This window comes from Dermacentor andersoni, chromosome 3 (genome assembly GCF_023375885.2).
Source record: "Dermacentor andersoni chromosome 3, qqDerAnde1_hic_scaffold, whole genome shotgun sequence".
Lineage (NCBI taxonomy): Eukaryota > Metazoa > Arthropoda > Arachnida > Ixodida > Ixodidae > Dermacentor > Dermacentor andersoni.
Genome location: NC_092816.1, coordinates 93,998,200 through 94,023,090, shown reverse-complemented (window position 1 = coordinate 94,023,090; position 24,891 = coordinate 93,998,200). Strand labels below are relative to the sequence as shown.

At 49.1% G+C, this 24,891-nt stretch overlaps 1 protein-coding gene across 2 annotated transcripts in view; it reads left to right on the top strand.

The window, feature by feature from the left end:
- Positions 1–24,891, top strand: part of Tpst (tyrosylprotein sulfotransferase) — a 484,705-nt gene that overhangs the window by 367,875 nt on the left and 91,939 nt on the right. For both annotated transcript variants that reach the window (XM_050189170.3, XM_050189177.3), the window contains exon 5: positions 2,312–2,365. The gene's annotated coding sequence lies outside the window, so the exon portion shown is untranslated. The remainder of the gene's footprint in view (positions 1–2,311; positions 2,366–24,891) is intronic.

Sequence of the window (24,891 nt, the reverse complement as noted above, 5' to 3'; positions counted from 1 at the left end):
TCATCCCGTTTCTTTCCCTCTTCACCCCCCTGTGTACTCCTTCGAGTGCTTTGCCTGCGCGCCTATTTTTTCCCGAAACTGCCCCTTCCCTCCTCTTGAGCCTGCCGGCGCCTCTCCCGTGGCCCTCGTTTACGTGATCACGCCGCGCTCATTTACCGCAACGTGGGCGTACGGAGGCGTTGCTTTTGACTTCACCTCCGAGGCAAGCTCACGAGGGGAAGATTGATCACTATGTATGCTGGCGTTCTTCACCCGCAGCTCCTTCGGACTGAGTTCTGCGTTTATCTAAGTGTGCATGCGCGCTTATGTATGGTACCGATGCCTGCCCTTTGCATTTTATACTATTATCGCGCCGTGAGTGTCATTACCTCTTGTGGGCTACGATTGTTCTGCTTCACTTGTGGCGCAAGAGCGCGCTCACCGTTTGAGATTGCGAAACTTCGCGCATTTTGTGTGACGCAAATACTGCACTATATGTAGGTTCCCTAATAGACGCGAGCACCGCTGAATGCCGTGAACGTTCACCAACCGCATGGATAAATGCCTCAGTGAAGCAGTGTTGCTCGATTCATCGACCGCCGACTGTGCATGCTGTGAGCGACTCCTCTGACGAGTTCGCCCAGTCAAGCTCTTGTCTTTGCAGTTCTTCGTTGTCTGCGTGCCCGTCTGGTTGTTCTTGGCACCTGTATGTGACAGCACGAACGTCGTGCTAAGGATTTCTCGTATTAGCTGTTATAAAAGCTTTAGGCCATACACTGTCACGATTGACTTAATTTTCCATCATTTTTGAACCCTTCGTCATTGGCTCGAGCGCCGCCCATCACCGTGATTGGTCGTTGGGCGCGACAGATGATTAGAGAACATGAATTGAGAAAGAATTAGATCGTGACAAAATATGGGTCCTATATTGTAAAAGTTATTTTCTTTAAATTCCATTATTTCCTCATCGTCTGTCGCAGCGAGTAACCAGTCTCGGTAGTGTAGCGGCTTGCAGCAGTAAAACACGAAGAAAAAAAAAACGTGTAAGAAGGGATGGAATTTTTCCAAATTCAGCCAAGCATTCACAACACATCGCGGTTTAGTCCGTTTACCTATACAATCTTTGGTAGTCTGTATCTGCTAAATGCGAGCTCGGACGTTGTCTAAGAGTGGGGTATATTGCAAGCCCCTGGCGTAATAATTGCTAGCGCGGATTTTTTGTGGTAGCTCGGAGACTGCTCGCGGTGTCACTTCACTGATGGTTGACGACGTGCATAGCTCACATTATGTGTTCCTTTAATTTTGGTCAGGGTTCGCACCTAAACGAAAAATCACGTTGGATCGTAAGCAGCGTGTTAGAAGCGAAGTTTCTTGTGTGTGTATACACGGTCACGCTCTAACTTGAGGCTGTGGCGTGGCATTCGCGTGCCACGGTTGTGCCCTGTGTTTATTGTGCTCTCCGCATAACAGATTGTGAAGTAACGTACTCGGTACAGGTGCCTATCTATTACACAGACCTGCGTTTTCCTTTTGAAGTAATAAAACAAAGATTGTGCGCGTAGGGCTGCTGTGTCGTTGCTCGTATTTCGCGGCGGGATCGCATCCTGTGGTCCGGATAGGTAAATATACTACTTGGCACTGTCACTTCTTTATTTGTCGAAAGAATAAAGCGCGAACATGCCTTCGTCGACAAACAGCACTTCCCTCGCAGGAAGGGTTATTTAATTCACCCTGGCCACGCCACCTGGATGTCTGCAGTACTGCAAAGCATGGCCTTCGTGATTGGTTTACCTTAATCGCTGGGGCGGGTGCGATGTGGTCGTTAAGAGGCCCATACACGAAGGCAAATTCGCAGTTTTCGACAAACCCCGCGAGCAACAGCCCCAAGTGCTATATGGAACTGTACGGACCCTAAAATGCAATGTTACGCAGAAAAAAATCTGAACTGAGCAGCAGTAAGCGCAAAGGCTTTTTTTTTTTTTTTTTTTTTACTTTTTAGGGAAATAACGTAGGTGTCCGCGTAGCGCTAGGGCTTTAATATTTTCCTCTTGTCGCGGCAGTCTGGGCGCCCGCACCAGCCGAATGACAAGGTGAACACGGTGGTAGATTTGGCACTTTTCTAATTGGGTTCGCGTCAGCTATAACGTGACATTCGTGTCTGTATTTTGGCGCAGTACTGTAACGACGTGCGCTTCTATTTTCTTTTTTTGTTTCTTTGGAGAACCTTTCGGTTTCATGTCTTCCCCCGATCCGTCGGTGAAGAGTGCTTGCGTAACGTTCTCTTTCTCCCCTTATATTTATTTATTCATCTGCTTTTTCTTTCTTTCTGCAGGCTACGCCGCCGTGTGTCCGCTCAGGCGCGTCTACCATTGAGTCTGGGACAAGGGTGAGTATGTCCACTTCTTTCACTTGTTTCCTTTGTTTCTCTCTCGCTTCTCTTCTTCTTTTTTGTAACATCACGGCGAGGTACTTTCAGAACTGGTTCTCTATTTTTCTTTTTTTATCTGTGTGTGTGTTGACACCTTTTGGCGGGCAGAAACTCTCCTCACGTCACGTCTACATTTGACGTTCACTGCATGGTGTAAAAAGCGAGCAAAAAAAAAAAAAGGACAGAAGAACAAGCGCGAGGGAGAGCATAGCCCACACGGGTTATACGTTGGTAGCCAGCCGCGTTAGAAGTGCTACCGCGCTGAAAGCCAACGGCATGGGTGGTCGTGTGCCGATGGGCGCCAACAAGGTTGACTGCACGCAGAGCTGCGCGGTGCACAGTACACACACTGCAGTGTAATGGGGGCGTATATATCGTACGTCATGTCGTGACTCGACTGCGAGGGCGCTTTAATGGTCGAGTTTCGGTGTAGGACGCGGGCGCCTTCTTCAGTCTGTTATTCGTTTTCTTTTGCTATTTTTAGCCCTTTTAAGCTCACCTAACGTACGTCGTGGTAGTGTGGAGCTCCTCCGAATTCTTGAGTACTTCGCCGACGTGTTGCTTGTGCTGATACGTTGATTGAGAGTTGAACGCTCTCAGAGTAAAACCGAATTGCTGAAGCTAAAACGATACTAACGTTAGAGTTTCGAAGTGTCCAACACATAACTTCTACCGACATGATTATAGTTAGAAGAGGAAAAAAAAAGCAAAGAACGTAAGCGTACGATGACACACTTTAAACCTATTCGCACCACTGAGGGTCCAAATCAGCCTACATCTCCTTTACATCCGCAAGAAAGTAAGGGTCTGAGTTAAAGACGATAAAGCACCCTTAAGAGTAAAAATCGGTTTAGAGTGCAGCACCGGTGTCTCCATTGAGAAGGTGCGGTGTAGCCGCATATTAGTGCGGCTGAAAGGCAAACTGCGTGCGAAAGTAGAGCTTTTTTTGTGTCTCAGTATAATATGCGGGACATGTCGCAGTATAATATCTGCGTTGGGAGGCTGTTTCAAAACTGATTGTTCACTGTAAATTTGTAACTAATATATTTCGTCCTCGCAAGGGTGGCTGAACGGGCGCGTTGGTAATGCTGCATCTTTGTTTAGCAGCCCGACGATCTATATATATATATACACACACACATAGAAACTAAGAGTAGTGAAATACAGTGAAATACAGTGTCAGAAATCGCCAGACTGGAGGGGGGGGAGGGGCAGGGGGGGGGGGGGGGCATCATTCGTTGTCGAATGCTGTGGCGTGCGTCGACGCGACTCCAAAGTATATAAGGCCACCCCCGCGACGTTTGACGCGCGGCTTGCGTGCACCGGATGGATGCATAGCCGCGGGTGCGTGTGGGGGGACTTCACTAATTTAATGACTGCGCTTTTAATTACGCCCCTCCCGCTTCCCGGTGCCCCACACCACGCTGGGCCAGGGACGACGACGATTCGGGCGGGCCCTGACGCGCCTAATTACACCGTGGTTCCTGCGCTGCCAGACACCGCCGTCATGTTCCTCGCGTCCGTCACACTTGTTTAAACGCGTTTAACAGTCTTTGCTTGTTTATCCTTTGTCCTTTGTAAAGTGCACCATCATGAACGCACCGGCCGTTTCGAGGACGCTGCATACAAGTAAATATGCGTGTCAAATACCTTTTCGTCGAAGGAAGCGAGGGTGGTTATAAAGGATGCACTGATGTGGCGACGTAGGAATTAGATTGTCTGCGAAGCGTGTGTAGATGGCCTATGCGGACAGCCATGCGGTCTTCTGGCCTTGCATCTTGAGTCGACTGAGTCGAGACGATGTGCAAATGACCGGTTGGGAAGTGTTTTTATCATCGCTGCTCGCGTCTGAGCGATGACTGAGCTTATGGTCTCTGCAGCAGAATGAAGCCTGGCAGGCTACATGGCCGTTGGTTAGAATTCGCGCTCGCCTCACAAGTTGCCCCAACCAGGTACACAGGCGGGACTCAAACTAAGGTGTATTCAACGTTGGGATTATATAAAACGCCTCTCGGTGTATATGCTTTCTTTCTTGTGATCTTCTCTTCCCTGCCCGTCCTCTTCCGATCCTGTTTTCTCACTGGCGTCTTGTATTGCGCTCGTGCCGCAAACAAGGTATAAAGGAACTGCATTTTGCCACGGATGGAGGCTTTTTCCACAAATACCGTGTTTATATAAACGTCTCAGTTCTTTTTTTTTTCTTTTTCGTTTTCTTTTGTCTGTCCGTCCGAGCCAGCTGTCCCTGTTGACAAGAAAGTGTCTCCGCGAATTCGAATCTCATCGGGTAGCTTTTGTTATTGCAGGGTATTCGTAACGCGATTTATATGCTCCCGCGCACCAGCAAACATATTTTCTAAAAACGATCTCTCCCTCTCATTCGCTCAATCTGTCAACAGCACTCTCTCTCTCTCTTTCTTGTGGTGCCAGCAAACATATTTTCTAAAGACGATCGCTCCCTCTCATTCGCTCAATCTGTCAACAGCACTCTCTCTCTTTCTTGTGGTGTTAGTCTGGTAGTGGCTATAGGCTAACTCTTATTCTGTCCGCGGCGATGCATTTCATAAGCAGCCAACTTACTTTCACCGCTATGCGAAACTGGTGTCCAACGTCCCTGCGTGGCTGAAGTATCTTCTTTTTTTTCTTTTATTGGACGTTTTTAGCTCACAGTGTCCTAGCTGCGGGGGGACATGCAATTTAGAACACATGCTGTGGCGGTGTCCCTCGTTACGAGAGGCTAAGGACATCACTGAACAGAAGCGGAATTTGGCCATCAAGAGCTCGAAATACCATCGTCAGTTTTGGGCTGTCCAGAGAGCCTGCGATGCGGTGGTCAGGTTAGGCCTAACTGTCCCCACGTGGGATCGGCCCGCGATGTCGCCCTAAGGGGCGGCACTTGTCAGGATCCTTTTAATAAAGTTCTTCGTATCCGTATCCACATTGCGATAGCAATTATGTGCACAGTCCAGGCTCATTTATGCCGTCGCCGTCGCCGTGAGGTACTGTATGAGTGAAAGCGTGTGAGCGTGAGCCTGCGAACGCGGTTCCATCCCGGCTGCTTACGATGTTGCTATATAATATGAAGCGCTGGCTCAGTACCCTATGCGGATGCGCCTAGTGTACGAGAGAGATTATGCCGTGTCGTTTTTAACCCTGTTAACATTCATGCGAAAGCGAACGCTGGTGCTTTTCCTCGCGAAAATGTCGCGACATGTAGACGTGCGAATTATGGCTTTCTTCGTAATGCCTAGCTGCATGCACTTCCTTCTCGGCTTCATATGCCCCGAATCTAATTTCACGAGTTATGGCTCCGGCTTATCACGTTGTTTCCGCGATGCTCTTGTTTGTGCACTGGCCGCGATAAAAATGAGCATAGCATTACGCGCACAAAGAAAAAAAAAACTAAAGTTCGGCAAACGACTAGTCCATCTTTGAATACTAAGTTTTCGCAATCTCGTTGCGACGGTTCAACGGCGTGGCAAAGCATCTTCCTTCCTTTGTGTCAACAAAGGATCTTTGTGCGTCACGTCGCCTTTACATAAAGTTTGTTTTGGTGCCTCCTTTGCTTGCTGGTGTATACCGTACGACGTTGCGATAACTGTAACGTGTCGTTCCTGCGCAAGCAGCCTTTCCCTAATGGGCAGTTTGCTTTTTCTGCCTCTGCTTTGTCTCCGCAGCAGTTTGCTACTGCACTCTGTTCGAACTGATGAGAAGTGACAGGTGGCAGAGCCAATCGAGAAAATGGACTTCTCTTTTGCGCGTTTGCGGGCGCTCTGGAAACGAACAAAGGCATTTTCCATCTCGAGTCTTCAGATCGCGTTAGCTCAGCAATGTATCCTATTTTCTTCAGCAATGGCTTATTCGGTGAAACGCATTTCGGGGAGCCCGAAAGGGTACATTTACATTTTTATGTGCGACGCACTTGGTTCTCTCTGTTTTCTTTTGCGCATTTAGTGTCATTTTTCTCTTATAATTCATAATTTGTACTCTACTTAATGAATGTTTTTCTTTTTTTTGCCGGTACTCTCCAGTTAAGCGATGAATGAGGCTTCCCGTTTGCGGAAACGTTTCCGTGGCCACTGTATTGTCCCATATTAGGAAATATGTGGATTTGTAGCTATATTGCTGGCAAACTAATGCGCTATAGTTAAATTAGAGGGGAGAGGGTTACTACGCGTGATCTGTAAACTCCTGTCTCGTATTAGTTGTGGCTTTGCTTTCGCCGAGCGTTTGACTGCGCGCACGGTATATTTTAGCGGGATGTCTTGCCACTGAAGAAGGAGCCAATGAGTTTGCCTCTTAAATTTAGTTAAGGGATCACTAGTTGTCCCGAATAAGGTAAATTTAGTTCGTGTGTTCACGTCAGTACTTCTTAGAGGTGTACAAATTAATCTGTAATAGCAGTAATGTTTCTTTTGACCAGGCGTCAGTTATTGTAAGGAAACCTCGATTCGTTTACCCTGGGCTTGTATATTTTCTTGCTAATGCGTATACCGTATACGCTGCAGCTGAAGGCTCTTCGCTTATTTTTCATGTGAGCAATAAAACTGTTCGTTCGTGCAGAATAAAATTTAAGCTCAAATGCACTTCGTGGCAATCTGTAGTCTCCGTACCACAACAGTAAGAGCCATCGAAATGAAACGCCGTCGTTGTTCTTTTTTTTTAAATACACGTCTCCAAGTCTTACTGCCGTGTCCTGCTCCTTGTGGATTCCTTCTCCCTTCACTGCCCTTCGCACTGTAATAAGACTGCCGGCGTTACCCACTGTGTTGCACACTCAATGGGGTCCACCCGTCGGGTCGTGTTTTCGTTGGAGATGTATTTTTGCTCCTATAGCGCCGCCTCAGTTATATGTCCGTAGTGTCGCAAGCACATCGTTCCTCTTCTTGCCCCAAGCAAAAGCGCGGGCATTCGTTGCAACAATCACCGTTGATTTATCTTAAGAACGCTCTCACTCAAAGGCACTACACGAAGAAACAAGAGGGGAACAGAAGTTGGCAGGACACAGCGCGTTGCTTTCTTTCCTTGTTTCCTAATTCGTTTCCTTTTTTGCGTCCCTCACCAACGACAGCGGCAAAGCTGCAGCGTCCCCCCCCCCCCCCCCTACTGCGGCAAATCTTTCCTCGTCGAGTGACGCCATTCCTGCATGCGCCGCAGTTCGCTGCTGAGTCGTCGGTGCCAGGATTTTATCTCGCAGATGCTTTCCACGTCTCCGTTGTGTTCTTATACGTGCGCGTACGCGCGCTTCGCCCTGTTTTGGTGGTTCTCCTGATATTTAATCCGATGCTCCTGCGTTGGTTCGCCGTTGTGCCGTCAGTGGACTCGTGCCACGTGCGTACATTCTTCCCCACTCCTTGTATTCTCCACCCTTCCAGCTCACGACGTTTCCAGCGTTTACTTTGGTTCATGCATCTTTCTTCCGGGAGTCAGGATTGTCTTATGCAATGTTTTTCACTTTGTTTGCATAGCGTACGCGTTCTTGCAGATTGGAACTCTTGAGTTTGAAATGGAGAGACGAGCGTACCATTGCTCTGTCTTTCAGTCAGCCCCGCAGGCAATCGGGTCGCAGCACACGTGTATACGACGACGTACGCACGAATAAGGGTTCTTCTTACAGCGCAGCTCGTAGGTGCCCGTTCTTGCGGCGAGCGTCGGCGTCCCTCGTAGAGAGAGATAATTTATTTGAAAGAAGGCAGAGAGGTCGGCCCGAGCTAACGTGTTCTGGCCTGCTACTCTGCACAGTGGGAGGGGGAACAGGGACATAAAGGTGTGAAGAGGGAGCATGATGACATAGAAAGAGGGATGCTCAACGGGGAAAGCAAGTTCAACATTCTGATCATAAACATTCAGAAAGCTCATTCATGAAGCCACTATCGGGTTCTGTATCTGGTCTCGTAACCGAGCGAACGAGCACAGCGGAGGATGAAAGAGCGAACGCGGAGCGTAGTGGTGGATGAAAGACGGCGACAGCGAAGAGAGAGCGAGCAGGAAAGTGGAGGAAGAGAGTATTGCGAAAGGGTGACGAGGAGGAGGGTATGGCGAAAGCTTGAGAAGAAAAGCGTAGTGCCACGCAAGACAAGCTCTGCGGCGACGATGACTACGAGGTCGCGCCAGAGTAGCGCGCATCGTCCGTTCACCGATGACGTCACCGATATCACATATGGTAATAAAGCGCCGCATGAGCGGAGGTCTGTCTGCGACGGCTCCGGTGAATCGCGTCCACGCGGCACCCACGCGAAGCCTGTCGCGATCCCCCGATTAGCGAGGCAGTCGCGCCACTCTTCGCTCCGTTTGCAACGTGCCGCACGAGACAGATTGTCCGCGCCAGCCAATATATCGCGAAATGAAAAATACGTATAGAGCTGCGCTCAAAATTCGCATTAAGCAGTATCGTAATCGTCGGCGAACTTTTTCCATCATTTTTTTTTTCTGTTTCGCTCCTCATGCGTTCACCGCAACGTGTCAGTGACGAGCCTATGTCCGACAAGTTTTTTCCGCAGTCTCAGAAATGACTGCGGCTGTCTGCTATCCTGAAATAGTTTGGGAAATCAGAGCTCTCTGCGCAAGCACGACTTGAGCGTTTGAATATATTATCGTAATTCTTTTAAAAAATAGTTTGCATAGTCGCCTTTACTGGAGACGAAGCACTCGTCGCAGGAAGGGATGCGCGTGTTTTCGATACCTACGTATTAGGTTTTCTTTATATATATATATATATATATATATATATATATATATATATATATATATATATATATATATATATATATATATATTGCTACCAGAATGTATATGCAGAAGTTTTCGTTCGGTAGCTAAGACGCCGAAATTTGGCTTCGTCGGCAGGTACAGTGACGCACTCGCACGTTTTACTTATACAGCAAAGGCGTGTCATGTTTTAATGGTCTCGCAAGGGGGCGTGGGTGGCAAATGAGTCTCTCATTAATTCAATGACTACTTCCTTCAACGGAGGCGTTACCCTGTTGATGTATACTTCAAGAAAATTGACAGGTTGGCTTATTGCAAGTTCGGCGTTACTGGAAAAAGGGGAAGCCGGAAGGTTTTCTCACTTGCGAGTCAGCGCGTTGTCCACGTCTTACTATTTTCCGTGTGCGTTATATAGCGGTGCTTTGTTTTCTAGTAATGATAAAACATCATAATGATTTTGAGGTTGAACTGAATCTTTATATCTTATTGAGTACAGTTCAAGAAGATTGGAGGAGCGCAACTCCTGTGAACGGCTCTCTTGTACCCTGTTTCGTGCGTTTTCTTTTCGAGCAGCTGACCACCATTTATCTGTGTCTGCAGCTTTAAATAGAAAGAACGCAAGAAAGAAAGAAGGAAAGAGAGGAAGGAAGAAAGAAAGAAAGAAAGAAAGAAAGAAAGAAAGAAGGAAAGAAATGAAAGGTGTGGCTATGTGGACTCTGTATAGGTCTTTTCTTCTGAATTTTGACTAGAACCAGTATAGTTGCTTATAAACGTTGGCTCATAGCAACAGCGCAGGACACCCGGATACGGAAAGTGCGGCTCTCGTGTGTCCTCTCGAAACGACGTCGAATTCCCGCACTTCTTTGTACGTGGAACGCTTTCCCGAGTATATAGCACGCGCTTTGTCGCTTTCTCCACACGGTTTAGCAGAAAGCTTGCTGGAAAGTCTCGGTTTGTTTACTATTATATATATTGTTTGGGGGTGAAAAAAAAAGGGGGGGGGGGGTACATACAGAAAGCAACGAACGCTTGCAGCAGTTGTGTCTTGGAAATTTTCGCCTGCTTTTATTCTCTCTTCTTTTTTTTTTCACCTTGGCTATGGCTTTCGCCGAGAACTTCGCGCTCCATTAGTCTCGGCTGCGGTGCTTCTCTTTCGTTACGAGACCGGCAAAGCTCTATACGTGCGCACGGCCATTTAGAGTTTGATTCCCGATGACTTTCGGAACTGTATACGCGTCTCTGGGGAACGGCGCTAATTTACCGGCTCTCCCGCGTACTCTTCCTTTCGCTTTTTTTCCCAATGCCAGAGGGTGCCAAAGCTTAACTTACAATACGAAGCAAAGACCTAAAGAAAACGGAAAACAAGGACAAGACAGGAGCGACAATGAAGGAAGGAAATAAGAACTTCGAGGCCGTAACAGATGATTGCGGGAGTGCCTGGCCGCGGTGCAAGAAATTGATCAGAGGGGGAAATGATTTATTTAAGATATCGATTTTGCGTCATACAAGTAGAGAAACGACGGGGAGGGAAAGAAAGGGGAAGCCTTTTGGGTTCTGTGGTCGTAAAATCGTAAAAAAGAACTTTGCTTCGTCTTCGCTGCCTCGAACCGGTTGTCCTCCATTTCTCCGGCTGTTATAAAGCTTTTTCTTTTCTGCCCTCGGAAGCGTACGGTGCTTTGTAAGTTTAGTTCCGTGCAGCCGCAGGTCCCGCTGGCTTCAGCTTCGTCTGCAGAGAGGGAAATTTCTGCTTGCAGCATTCGGAATCGAGAGGGGGGGGGGGGGGGCGGGAGCAGAGGCAAAAGCGCACGCGGGAGACGCGAAGAACGAGTGCCACTGGCTGATATTTTAATGGAACATGCGCCATCACTAGAAACGATGGCTCACTGTAGGCTGATAAAGTATTATATTCTATGTTCCTTCATTTCGCGGCAATCGGTAAAAGAAAAAGAAGGGGGAGCTTCGCTTCAATAAATGAGAAATGAAGGATTTCTCGTATATCCGCCGCACCAACAGCGTAACATGACTTCGTGTTCGGATGGACATGCTTACGTAGAAAAAAAAATGTTTATGGACGGGAAGTTTAATGCTGCTTGTTGGTGTATGCGCATAGCTTGTTTTGACTGGTGCTTCTCATTATTGTTTCTCGCCGCGCGGCGGTTCCATACTATGACGAGCGCATTGCATGGATCAGCGATGGGCTATCGCGGAGCCAGTGTTCAGATGAGAGGACTTGTCTTCGTCCATGACGAAGACGAGTGTCCTTATCGAAACCTTCACTCCGCGGGCGGATTGAGACATTCCTTGTTCGCTCACTGTCGATCACTTAATTGATCATAATAAATTCCGAGTTTTTACCTGTGAAAATCCATGATCTCATCATGAGGCACGCCGTAGTGGAGGACTCCGGAATAATTTTGACCGCCTGGGGTTTTTTAACGTGTACCTGGCCAATGCACTGTGTACGGGTTTTTTTCTTTTTTCATTTCGTCCCCATCGAAATGCTGCCGCCGCTGCCGGGATATGATTCCGCGACCTCGTTCTTAGCAGCGCAATGCCAAAGCCACTAAGCAACCGCGGCGGGTGTCGATCGCTTCAAGACTCCGTCTTGCGGTGGCCATTTTGTTTTGTCTGGTGCACATTCTGTGTTATTTAAGATGTCTGCCCTCATTAAGTGGCTGCCTGTTGTTGAGACCACCAAACGCGCACTTACTAGCCTTGCGTCATGTACTGCACAAACTTTGCGCTGGCTGCTGAGCACGAGGTCGCGGGATCGAATCCCGGCCACGGCGGCCGCATTTCGATGGGGGCGAAATGCGAAAACACCCGTGTACTTAGATTTAGGTGCACGTTAAAGAACCTCAGGTGGTCGAAATTTCCGGAGTCCTCCACTACGGCGTGCCTCATAATCAGAAAGTGGTTTTGGCACGTAAAACACCATAATTATTATTAATTATTATTAAACATTGCGCTTTGGCTACCCGTGTTTACCGCCTACCTCCAGTGCAGTAACCAGGATTTACAACGTTTGCGTTTTTTTTTTTATGTGAAAGCGTCAAATGGTTCATTTAGCGAGAAAGCTGGCGTCTGTAGCAGCGAAACGGCACCTAAATTCCCATTGGCTGCGAGGTCATGTCACGAGTGCGCCTCGGTGGAGGAGAGCGGGCGAATGGGGAAACCCCTGCTGCCGCGTTACCGCGTGAGAGGAGAGGGCACCGCCGTAACGCCACGTCAGCCTCTCTCTCTCTCTCTCTCGCTATCGGAAGCCTTGTGTTATCCGCGCGTTCCTTGTCCGCGGTAGCATTCGCCTGCGTTCCAACTGCGCCTCGATAAGGCCATATCAAAACGCGCCAAGCGTCTCAACGCTCTCGCTTGCCCGGGTGGTGGTGGTAGACATTAATGCTTGCACATTCACAACCTATGTGTGCTTATCACGCGTCCTTCCTTTCCTTAGATCACTATCTCTCCTTTTCAAACATCAGGTGCAACGATGCGGAAGCTACGCAAGAAGTCCGGTCACCAAAATTTATCACTCCGTCCGCTTCCGTCTATTCTTCCCTGCGCGCCTGCGGCGATTGCTCGCGCGTGCGTGCACGTGAGGCTGCCGCGACGGGCTGCAATGAAAAAAAAAATTTCGATAAGCAAATTGATTTAAAACACCGTGTTAGCAGCCGTATGAGTACATAAATTGTTTATAAGGCTAAATTATTTTTTTTTTCATTCGGAACTTAGCTTATATAAAGAAATTTTCACAGAAATCTGGTCAAGAAACACCGAAATATTTCTAAGTGCGAACGCAGCCGCTTCAAAAAGTATCTCTAGCCACAACAGCGTTGCACCTGATGTATGAAACGGAGTATAGGTGTCCTCGGATTTTTTTCTTCTATTTTTAGTGAGTCCCAACTTCATGTAAGAGCCCGCTGCTGTGCAATGTAGAGATAAGAGCACGTACTAGTCTGCGGAGAGCTCGTGCTAGTGAACTGTTGATCTTTGCTCCTAGAGGTCGAGTTTAACCTCAAGCAGTCTTGGACTGCGATGACTGTTCTTCAGCCGTCTTCAATCTTGCTTCATGCAAAAAAATAATAAAATTAATTCACACAAATTGAAAACATGTGTTCAAGTGCCGAGAGAAAGAAAGAAAATCAATCTATTAACTAGTAACTAGTTAAATAATGTTTATATTTACTTAATACATACAACATACCATACGTGAAAAATCTGGGGCAGGAGAAAAAACTGCTTTATCGCAGCTTGGCCGAGATCCTAGCTGCCATTCGTATAGCAGCAGTTCTACAGAAATGCAGACTTTCTTAAAAGTTTTAACGTTCTGTGTCACTCATCATATCCTGACATTCTTGAGCAACGTTGTATTCTATAACATATAAGGTGCATAGTATGCAAAACACGACAGACGGGATCTGTATACCTAACGTACAAAAGAAAAAAAAAACAAGAGAAGAAATGCGCAATAAAAGAAAGCAGATGACAAGTGCAAGTGCTATATATAGAGAGAAAACTGAACACGGTCCACATTTACTCAACAATGAGTAAGTTGTAGTGCGATGCTATACGAAATGGGTAATATAAGAAGCATGATAAACCTAACCAATGCAACGCATTCATGTCGGCCTGGGCTGAGGCCGGCGCGAATGCATCGCATTCGATAAGCTGCCGCGCTGTGTGGCTTATTCAGAGCCGCCACGGTCGTTGGTGCCGCACTCAACTGCGTACGCGTGTAGTGTGGGGCTCCGTTGCTGGCAGCAGAAAGCTGAAAAACGAGGGAGAACGAGTAAAAGAAAATCTGACACGGCCACGGAGTTACACTAGCAGCCGAGTAACTGCTCTCGTGGGTGGCATGTACCGCGCAGGCAAAGACCGTTCTGCGCCGTGCCCCTCCCGCACATCTCGCCCGCTCTTCTTTTACGCTTATGCGAGCTGTTTTCGCAAAGCAGGCGTGCGATGAGCCGTGACATGGCGCTCGCGGCGTAACTTGTTTACCGACAGGGACGCTTGTGTTTGGCTTTCCCGCACGGCGTCCGCGCCCGCTCTTTTCGGCGCTCGGTCCTGTCGAGGTTATAGAACGAGTCATCGCAGAAACCTTCGGGATGTGCGTTGTACAGAAGAATGCGGAAGAGAAATCTGTTGGCTGTATCGTCGGTACTGAGAGAGAGGAGCGCCGGAGCAGCTTAAAGGCAGACAGCTGGAAGAAATGTACACAAATGGGAAACGAAGTGTCTAGTGTGTAGGTGGCACAGTGTGCTCCTGTTTGTTGGTGCTAGCGATGCCTGACATTATTGTAGCGCGCGCGCACGCGCACGCGCACGGGCACACACACACACACACACACACACACACACACACACACACACACACACACACACACACACACACACACACACACACACACACACACACACACACACACACACACACACACACACACACACACACACACACACACACACACACACACACACACACACACACACACACACACACACACACACACACACACACACACACACACACACACACACACACACACACACACGCACACACACTCTCTCTCTCTCTCTCTCATGTGCCTCAAGAGCTATGTATGTTTGCGAGAATGTGCTATACAATATTTTACGCTAGAGTTGGAGTATATCGTCATCATAGGCTCTTTAAAAAGAAACCTCTGTTTTGCAACTATTAACAACCAGTTCACGGCACGATGGTTGTCTTGTATGCTCACGGAAATGGTTGCACGGGCGCGTTGAGCGTTTTAGGACGATGTAAACTTGGCGCAGTAACTGCGCACAAAATTGCAAAATTGTTCGTATAACAACCCAGTATAGAGGCACCGATACGCCGAAAACGAAACTGCCCACAAAGGAGAATAAGGTGCAGGTCACGGCAATAATAGAGACATTCAGCATGTCCGCTATTCTGGCAAACGGGGGCGCTTTGGGCGGATTGCCGGATTTGCGGAGGCGTAAACGTGAGCGACCGGAGCGGTGCAACCGTCTGGTGGCGTAGAGTTCAACCAGACAAGCACAGCTAAAACTGCAGTAACCCACTATATATCCTGCTTCGCTGCTGGTGCAAATTTTCGGCAGCGGCGTACTTGTGAACATGATTACGTCGCTGTTGAAAATTTGCACCAGCAGCTAAGCAGAATATAGTAATTAGCTTTGTGTTTGTGTGGTTGAGGTTTGCGCCATCAGCTGGCGCCACCAATCTGGCAGCTCACGTTTACGCCCCCGCTCAACCGGCAAACCGCCCGTGCTTGTCGGAATACCGGACGCACTAAAATTCTTTAAAGCTTGTTGTACTTAAAGTTAAATTCTGCTTCACAAGGGCTCGCTGCAAGCGTTGTTGCAGCGTGCATCTCTCCGGCGACCCTTGCCCTTGCGTCATTAAACATCAAACATTCATTCATTCTCCGGCGACCCTGTGTTATGCAAACGCTAATACGTTATTGAACAGTAGAGATGCTTGGCGTGTCCATCCGGTAAAACACCAAAACCGCCCGCTTTTGCCGGAATACCGGACACGCTAAATATAAAGAGCTTTAGATTGTCCATAAACTCGATGCCGCTTGCAGTAAACCGGGTTCCCGGAGGGTTGTATGGCAGCAAGAACTTCGGTAACGACATCTGGTGACGCAGTGTCCAACCAGTGAGCATGCGAAACTAATACTGCCCTGACATCGCATATTCTACTTCACTGCTGATGTGAAGCAGTTGCTAACGATATGGTGGTTGACGTGAAGTACTGTTATAATATTTTTTTCGACGATAACACTGACGCGACAAAATTGTTTCAAACACATTTTAGTTGGGCAAAACACCACAAGGTATCGCTACCGTCTTTTCCACTGCCGTTCATGGCTGCGACAATCTGGTAATCCGCAACAGTTAAGAAGGTAATTTAAGTGTAAGCTTGTAGAAGCGTGACCTGAGACAAGCAGTGTGGTCAATTCAAGGTGCTTGAAATGTCCACGTATTACCGTTTGGTCGAGCACGTTCTAAAACAGAAAGCAGACGCGCTGCACTATCATGAGCATCCGTCCTCACTATTGCCGTGAGCAATTTGTGGCGAGTTAATGGCGGCAGCGGCATCGTTTGCGATAAACGAGCCGAGCTGCTATATTATATAGATCAAGGTGTATAAGCGCACTTACTAGAGTTATGAAATCGGCTGCATATATATATATATATATATATATATATATATATATATATATATATATATATATATATATATATATATATATATATACCGCATATACTAATGGTTTGCCGAAGTGTTTTCTTGAATTTACGGCGTCTCTTTAACGATGTAGCATCGACGCAAGCTTTAGTGCTGTTTCCCACGCCTTGCAGGCATTGTTTCGCCGATGAGTTTCCCTAGTTCCTGCTTCGTCCTTTGTCCACCGCGGGTTGCTTACTGGCGACGTTCGAAGAGGGGCTGCGTATATACCTTTCTTCTAAATTATATTTATGATGAGCCACTCGGTTGTGTCTGTTCATGTGTATAGGGATTAAAAAAAAAACAGCTGAATTCGTTCTTGAATTGAGCAGCTTGACAACAAAAATTGCACCCTTTGTACCCTCTTTCAACTTTGTCGCTCAACACGAGCTATGCGTGTGTAAGTCCAGTGTGCTTCATGTCAACCGTCAGCGCACGTTCTGGGCGCGCGACAAACGCAAAACCAGTGGCGACGACAAGGGTCAATGTCCGAAGAGTAGGCTAAGCTCGTAACAGTCGGTCTCGTCGTGCAGTATTTTTCACTTGCACGTCGTAAGGCAATCTTCCTAACTGCGATCCTTGTCCTGGACTCGTTCGCTTTGATGTCGGCGTCTGCCGGAGCTTGTGCGTCTCCTTGTCTCTCCGCCGTTTTCTTTTTTGTTTTCTTTTGCTTTCAGCCGGTTTGATTTGACGCGCGAGTGCCGCCTTCGGTTTATGCTCCGAAATACCGCTCGAGTGGCAATGTTCGCGCCTCCGAAAAAAGAAACGATGCCGCCGCTCGTTGGGTCGTTGAGTTCATGCAGATGACCCTCTCGTCTCGTGACAGCCTATAGTGCAAGGGAGAACTGAGGTCTATATATATTCTCGTCGAGACCTGTGTATGCGTCTTGTTCATTCGCCTGTTATTTGTGCATGGTCGCTATAAATCGGGGACAGCTGTTTCATTTCGCGCGTCACATGACACCGCTAGCGGTCTTGTTGCTTCTTACAGAGTCGAAGGAAACACTGCTGCGCATACAGATCATCTTGGTCCGTGCCTATGTTGCGTGTCATCGTTCCTTCAGCACAGCGAGCCAACTAGTCCAGCAGCAAGACACGGGATGATTCCTATCTTCATTGCTTCTGTTCCTGACGTGGCGCAGCCATTCTTCGCTTCCTTCCTTTCGTGTTCCGTGTAGGGCGAGACATGTCTCAGCTACATGACGCCGTTTAATTTGGGAAACTGCGAAAATAAAAAAAAAATAAAAACTGCACTCTCTTCCCAATTGCGATGCCATGTGCAAATGGTGGCGGAGGTGAAAGGCCGTCGTCAGTGGTGCGATCGGCACCACTATTTCGCGCCTGCAATCGTTGCCTGCGCTAGTGTAAGGACTTCTGAGCTCTGAAATTGGCAGATAAGTGTAGTGGCGAAAAAAACTAAAAGTTGGCGACCAAAAGCAGAAGGGCGTACACGAAGCCCTAGAAATCGTTTCTAGAACGGGCTTCTTTTTTTTTAATAGCAAACAGAACAAAATAACCGAAATGGCGAAGGAGCAGAAGTCGCCTTCTTTTCCTACTCTCTGTCGAGAGCAGTCCGCACTACCTCCTTTCTAGCTCTCCCCACATCATCTACACCGCGTACAACGATTAACCGTCGTCAAACCGTTGTGCTGTGTTGACCACAAGAACGTGCTAGTTGACTGTCGCTTAGAACGCTTAGAAATGTCCAGACACCCAACACGCGTGAGCGCTGGCTCACTCGCTGTTGACTCCCGTCACCCTGTCGTAAAAACATTTATACCAGAAAGCGCTGACTCAACACATCAGAGCTGTCGTGGACCAATATAGGAGTGCTGTCTGTGACTGTGTGCTAAGATAAAAACAAAAGAAAAAACTTTTTATTACGTCTACCCTTTCTACGGCACTCACTGCCGTCTCTGCCGCGTCCAACGCAGTACAGTGAGGAACAGTGCATCGGGGTCCTTCGGAGACGCGTTGACGAACACCTCGGAGACGCGTCGAAGCTCGCGCGCGCGTCATGGAGTCTGGTTTCTTTCGCGCAGCGTCGGGCCGCGTCAGGGCCTCCGGAACCAGACGCACGTGCTGTCGTCTCGTGTGAGGGGTGCGAAATAAATAAAACTGGATCAATAAGAAAGAAAGAAGGAAAGAAAAAAAAAAGCGTAAATGAACTAGCGAGCAGAGACAGGCCGCGAGAGTGGTTTGAGAGGGTTGGAGAAGATGCTGACGCAGCTGGACGCCGCCGCCGCTGCCGCCGCGTCGTCGTAAAAGAGGGCAGGTTTCGCGCCCGAAGCGCACAAAGCAGCCGCGCGAACAGCGACGCCACTGCGCGCGTAAAGAAAGCCAGGATTCACGCGCCGTGGTCCCTTGTGTTCTGAGAAGGCGATCTGTTGAGCCTTTTATTTCTTTTCCCTCTCTCTCTCTCCACCTCTCTCTCTCTCTCACTTCCTTCTTTACTTTTATTTTAGGCTTCTTTTATGGATGAAAAGAGGACAGGATGTCCCCTTCGGCGGAGTAAGCTGAAGTGCCCCTTAATGAAACGTGCTCGGAACCGACTCGTTGCGCGCGTTATGTGTTTTCCTTTTTTTTTTTTTAGGAGATGAGAAAGTATAATAGTGACAAAAAGGAATATGATAACTGACGAAAACATAGCTCTGCCGGCACACGTATCGCACGATGAAGAATTCTCAATTAAATGTGTGTACTGGCGCAGAAAGTCGTGAGCCTATACCGCGATAATGTAACCAGGAGAAAATAGGAAAAGTAACAAGAGTAGCGACAGAAAAAGACGTGTCGAGAGGGAACGGAACTCGTGGACCGCGGCGGCCCATATGCGGTCCAGCTATACTTCGTTGTCGTACGAACCGCCTCAAGGATGAGGATAAATTAAGCTTAGCATAGTGCGGCGTTCGATGCGTACGTATGTGCTACAGTGTAAGATTCAGCTGGCTTTGCAGTCGGCGCACTTTATGCGGAAGTGGGAAAAAAAAAAGTGAAGTCGCTGGTCGTGGACAAGGGGGTCATCTCACGGCTCTGTGGAGTTTTTGTCCGCCGCCTGGTCCCTGCGTGTCGCCGATGCGGCTTTTGAGACCCGAGAGACCGCTTCGAGTCAGCGATATACGTATATGCAGTGCGTATTTCGTGGCTTTTCTTCGCGGATAGGCGCGAACGGCAGGTTGGCTATTTTTTGAGAAGTGATTTGTTAAAAAAAGAACAAGAAGGAAGTTTGTCACGTGTGCTGGGTGGGCTTCTTGCCGAGTAAAGTGGACCGGTCCTGGAGATGGTGAAATAGTAAACCGGACGGATAGTATAGTAAGTGGGCGGATCCTGGACACAGTCACGCGTATCGCGCGTAAAATCAAGAACAAGCAGGAGTGGCGTGTCAGCCATTGTTCACGTCTTTCGGACTCTGAAAGATGCTTGCAATAAACTCGTGCCTGAGTTAAAGGCTTGTTGGACAGTATCGTGATCCTAAGAAGGGACAAAAGGATGAAGCGGTGGTGCACGCAAATTGACACAGCAGCGTGTCTGCTGCTGTGCCTTACCTATTGTGCCTTACCTTATTCATAAAACCCTACTGTCTCCCTCCTTCCTCTCTTTCTCTCTCATTCACATCACATATATTTGAAAATTGCCTGCGAGACTTGGAAACGAACATGCGTAAACTTGTAGTAGTCTCGCAATTTCTTTATAAGTGAATAAGGATTCGTTAGCATACATGAGTTGGAGGGATCGAACAACGCAAAAGACGGGAAGAAGCCTTGATGATAGAGGCAAGTGTCTACACTTTGTCCCGTCTTTTGCGCTGTTTGATTATCTTCGACCTGCAGTAACCAGCCCAGTTCAGCGCAATCCTGCAGTATGTAACTTACAGTGTCAGGTTGTTCCCTGGTGAAGTTCTAGTTACTGAAGTTTTGCTAATTAACACAGGAATACGTTCTGGTTTCTATAGCGCAACTAATGCCCGCCTTCTTCGATTATAAGCCACTTGAATAGGCCGAACAGTAGCTATCGGGCACTGACGATTATAAAATATGGTATTTAATGCAATAAAAGAAAACACATAGGTGGTTTTATTCGATTGCCTTATTTGAAAACGGCGAAGTCTGTATCTTAGAGGCAGTACCTCTGGCGGAACGAATAGCGAAACGTTGTTGAAGACCTATAGCCACGGCCTTTCCGCTCCGTGGAAGATGTTCTTGTGAAGACTCGGCACTCTTGTGAAGGGGTCGATGCGCCGCACATCGACCTCAGTTTGATAGTCTTGGAGGGCCCCGTCGACTGTGTAATTTTCTCATTCAGGCACTCCGACCGTGTTGGAACTCTTTTTAAAGCTTGGGACTCATGCACGTGTGTCACAGGCGTTCGCACACCCACCCGCCCGCCCGCCGTTTTAATGATTTGTTTTTAATGCGATAATGACCCAGCTCGCGCTAGTGCGTTCTACCGCATAAGACGAGGTCGTGGGGTTTGCTACGTGGTCGCGGTCGTCGCATTTCGCTAGAATGAAGAAATAAGAAATAAGAAAAATAAGAGTAAGACGACGACGCTTAAGTGCCGAACTTTATGTGCAGGCTAAAAAATTTTCCCGCATATCCGTCTATCGGCGTCTCGCGCATAGCCTCTGTGTTGTTTTTGGGCGATCAACCTTGTCGGTAAACGAATATATCAGCGCATACGATAGTGGGTAACGCGAATCTACCCGGCGCACAGTGGTGCCTGCGAGACTCGATTTCGTTCGCTCCATTAAACGGATAAGGTGGCACGTACGGAGTCTTCTGTTGGCCTCGCGTTCTTTAGGTTTACCATTGCACGCAATTTATCTGGCACGGTCCATGACACTGCCATTAGTCGGCCCCGGCCTGTCTTTCCTCTCGCCTTTCTTCTGCACTTTCTCTTCTTGTGTCGCGGCGAAGTGGGGGCGAAGGGAGCAACTCGACTTTGCTCTCTCGTGCGAGGAGGCGACCGGAACTTTTGCGGCAAAGCAGCCCCGGCAGGAGTGGTGCGTAGGACCGTGTGGCCGAGCCGCTAAGTAAGTGACGTGCCCCGCTGCTTTTATGGCCGCCCGATATCGCGTCGCGTTGTAGGCTCGGAGACCGCCGTTCAGCGGAGGGAAGCCGCGTGTGTCGAGTTTCCGCGCCTAGTGCGACGCTGCCGCGAGCCTCCTCCGACGACGACGTCGAGTCAGTAGATTGGCGGCGACAAGGACCACGGGTGTTTGCGTGGCTGCTGCGTTTGAAGCGGTGGATCACGGCCACAAACTCCGCGCGTTAGAGAACGTTGGTTGAGTTTCAGCTATATTAAGGTGACTGACGAGTCGCGCTTGCGGGTTACTTGAGTTTGCATTTTTTTTACTTTGGTTGTTGGAGACTTCTGCGCCGACAAGCTTTTTTGTTGTGGCAGGATGGCCACGGTAGAGAGAGCATGAGCTTTACGAAGAAGAAAAGCTAATTTCTGTGTAACAACAGAAAACCTTGGCACAGGTTAAGAGCGACGCCTGGCATTCTCGTCAAGGGTGGCATGCTGCCTCTGATTTCAGAGCTATCATTCAAACGTTCTTGGGATGTTGCGTGCCGCGTGATTCCGAAATGTTGCTTCGCGTTTCTTTTCATATTGTATTTTTCAGTGTTTCCTTTTCTTTCTTTTTTTTTTAGCATAAAAATAAAATAGCGCATACAGCCTCGCGGTCATTTGTCCTCCCTCCCTCTACGGAAGCAGTAGAGGGAGTTCCACTCGGACACAAACTCGGGGTTCGCCTGTGTGCGATTAGCGTCGTGCGCCCCGGTGCGTGACCAACAAGGCGAGCGTGCTGTGCCGTGGAGACAGGCGTGCAGGAAGTGGGAGGCGCGCCTGCTCGTCGGAGCATGCTGGTGTTTTCAATCAGCGAGCGTGGGCACCGATCGATGAGCGAATGGACCAGTGCTGGGGCTTGGGGGGGGGGGGGGGGGGGGCGCATTCCCATCACCCCTCCCGCCCTGCTCATTTGCTCTGCTCCCATTCCGTCACTTGGAGGGCCGACGGTACGGATTCTCTCTGTAAACCCCGCACCCACCCTGCGCACATACCATTAGTAAATTGTGTTGATATAAAGTGGAATCCCCCAGTCTTATCGTATGTAGGTGTGGTTTTCTTTTTTCCGCGCTCTTTTGGCGTTGTCACTAGAGAAGCTGGATGTAGGGCCCATGGCAGCCAGGCGACGTGCTTACATCCGCGCGATTTTCTATGTGCCTTGTTGGAATCGCACCGCTGGCACGAGTTGTTGCAAACTCAGCGCTGACGCCCGTTATTGCAAACGGGTCGCAAGCCCCAAGGGTAGCGTTGGCCTGGCGGCCTGGGGCACTGGAAGCATCCGAAGGTCCCGGCAAAGCATGAGTCGACTGGTAACAGAACAACTGGTTTATTCTAACATCGCAAAAGAGCGGGCGGTCAGGTCGACCGAAGTGAGAGACGGGAGAGCACGTAACTCGACAGAAGAAATCGGAGCCTCTCTCTTGGCGTCCGGGGGCAGCTGCTCTTATACTTTCGCAGTTGAGGGCAAGAAGGAAGACCTCGTGACGAGACCACGTGACGGCGGGTACGGACGAGCTGAGATACATGTTGAGACGAGTGTAGTGACTCAACCGCCGGCCGGGCGCCGGACAGACCTCCTCGCTTCACACTTGGGGAGCTCCTCTCCCCGGCTGCCGCGCTTTGACAAGCGTGGCACACACACACACACGCACACACGAAGACACGTGGCACTGAAACACGCCTGGACGCGCTTGGCGGGGAGGCGTATCGGCGGCGCTGAACGGGCCAAAATGTCCGCCGCTTTGAACGAAGCCCCGGCGTCCGTTGCATCCGCGCCGGCTATACCGCGCGTCGTAGGCGAAACGTAACAGCCTCATTGCGGAATATATTTGCGGATTATATGCCATTATGGCGCAGTTGTGACGCGTTAACGTTGTACTTGCATATATAGATACGTGAATTTACCCGCCATACAGCCCTCCCGTGCGTCTTGGTACTCAATTCTTTGTCTACCGGGTCGAAAGGATCTCCTGGTATTTTTGTCCGTGCATGGCCTCCGAAATCGGGTGGTGCGAGCTACTACCGCGCGCCGCCCGATCTCGGAGGTTGTTTCGAAAGCTGCAGTTTCGGTACCGCGCTTTCGACTCGTCAGTCTTGGCCGCCGATACTGCGAGTGGCGCATTAAGGCTGTTCACACTGATAACGTATTCTCGGGGCTATAGGGAAGGATGAGCGGAAGTGTGAATTGAAGAAGGGTGGGAACGGGCCATAACTGTCATGTCTTCATCGACTCTTGCAGTATTCGTACTTGCTGTACACGTAGTAACCGGCTTTAGCCTCGCTTCTTCGCGTGCAGAACGAAGCGGCGAATGGGAATAACAGGGCCTTTGGTTTTGTACTCTTCACAGCCTTTAGAATGTTCATGCAGCGCGGTCTGTGTGCTCTCTGTGACCATTCATTTTTCGTACCTTCCGGATCCGTGATTTTCTACGGTCCGTGCCCCTGGCTACTGTGACATTTATTACACGCGTGGGCGCCTGTATACTATGTGCGGCGTGTCTCAAACAAGCCAATTCATCCACTCGCCCACCACATCCGCGTCAGTAAATGTATACACGAGCAACTATACACTGTGCGCGCATATACACTATAGGACACCCGGCGTCGGCCTTGCTTTGCCCTTAACGAGTCTTCTTGTGCCGTCGCTCGAATGGCCTGCGGCATTCTTCTGTGCCCGTCCTTTCCAAACACACCGTCCCACGCTCAGTTCCTTCCGCCAGCCTTCTTTTATCTCCACGCCGATTCGTTTACTTCGTTTTTTTTTCCGTCGACCCCGCCAGTGCGTTTTTTGCTTCAACTCCTTAGCTCAGCACATCTCTCCGTTCTGTACACGCACTTCATCTCATCGGTCTTGTTGACTTTTCCCCCCCTCTTTACACTTCTTCTCGTCCAGAAAGGCACGCTGCTTCACTTTGTTCGTCGGTTTTCGCCCAGACAACGGCGGCGACGGCCGTGGCTTGGCTTGTCTTCATTCGCCGTTCGCGCCCAGCCATCGATCCCTGCCGTGTCAACAGCGCCGTGGCGTATATAGGCGTTTCGTGCCTCTCTGTGCGTGTGTCTGTGTGCGCTGCGGGTACGCGGCGTTCAGCCTGCAGGGCGCTGTCACCGCTGCCTGCAGCTCTTCGAGCTTTGGCGGCAGCGAGGTCACCGTGTCGCGGCCCTGCGTGCCTTTCGCGCTCAGTCGCGTTGTTCGCCGGGGAGTAAATCCTTCACTTTCCATGGCCTCTCAGAGTGCCCCGCGGCGACGCCTTTGAAGATTCCGAAATTTGCTTTGGTACTTCTTTTGAACTCAAGAAACAACAAAGACCGCAAACGAAAAAATCTCGACTTTGAGGCGAGCTTTCGCGGAATCCTGTGCATTTGCTTCAGAAACGCACTTTCGAAAGCAAGTTCGCGCTTTTTGCCGCTGGGTCCCGCAAGAGCCGCCTCACAAATCTTAATATATGCGTCGCTAGGCTTTGTTGCGCATCTGTACATTT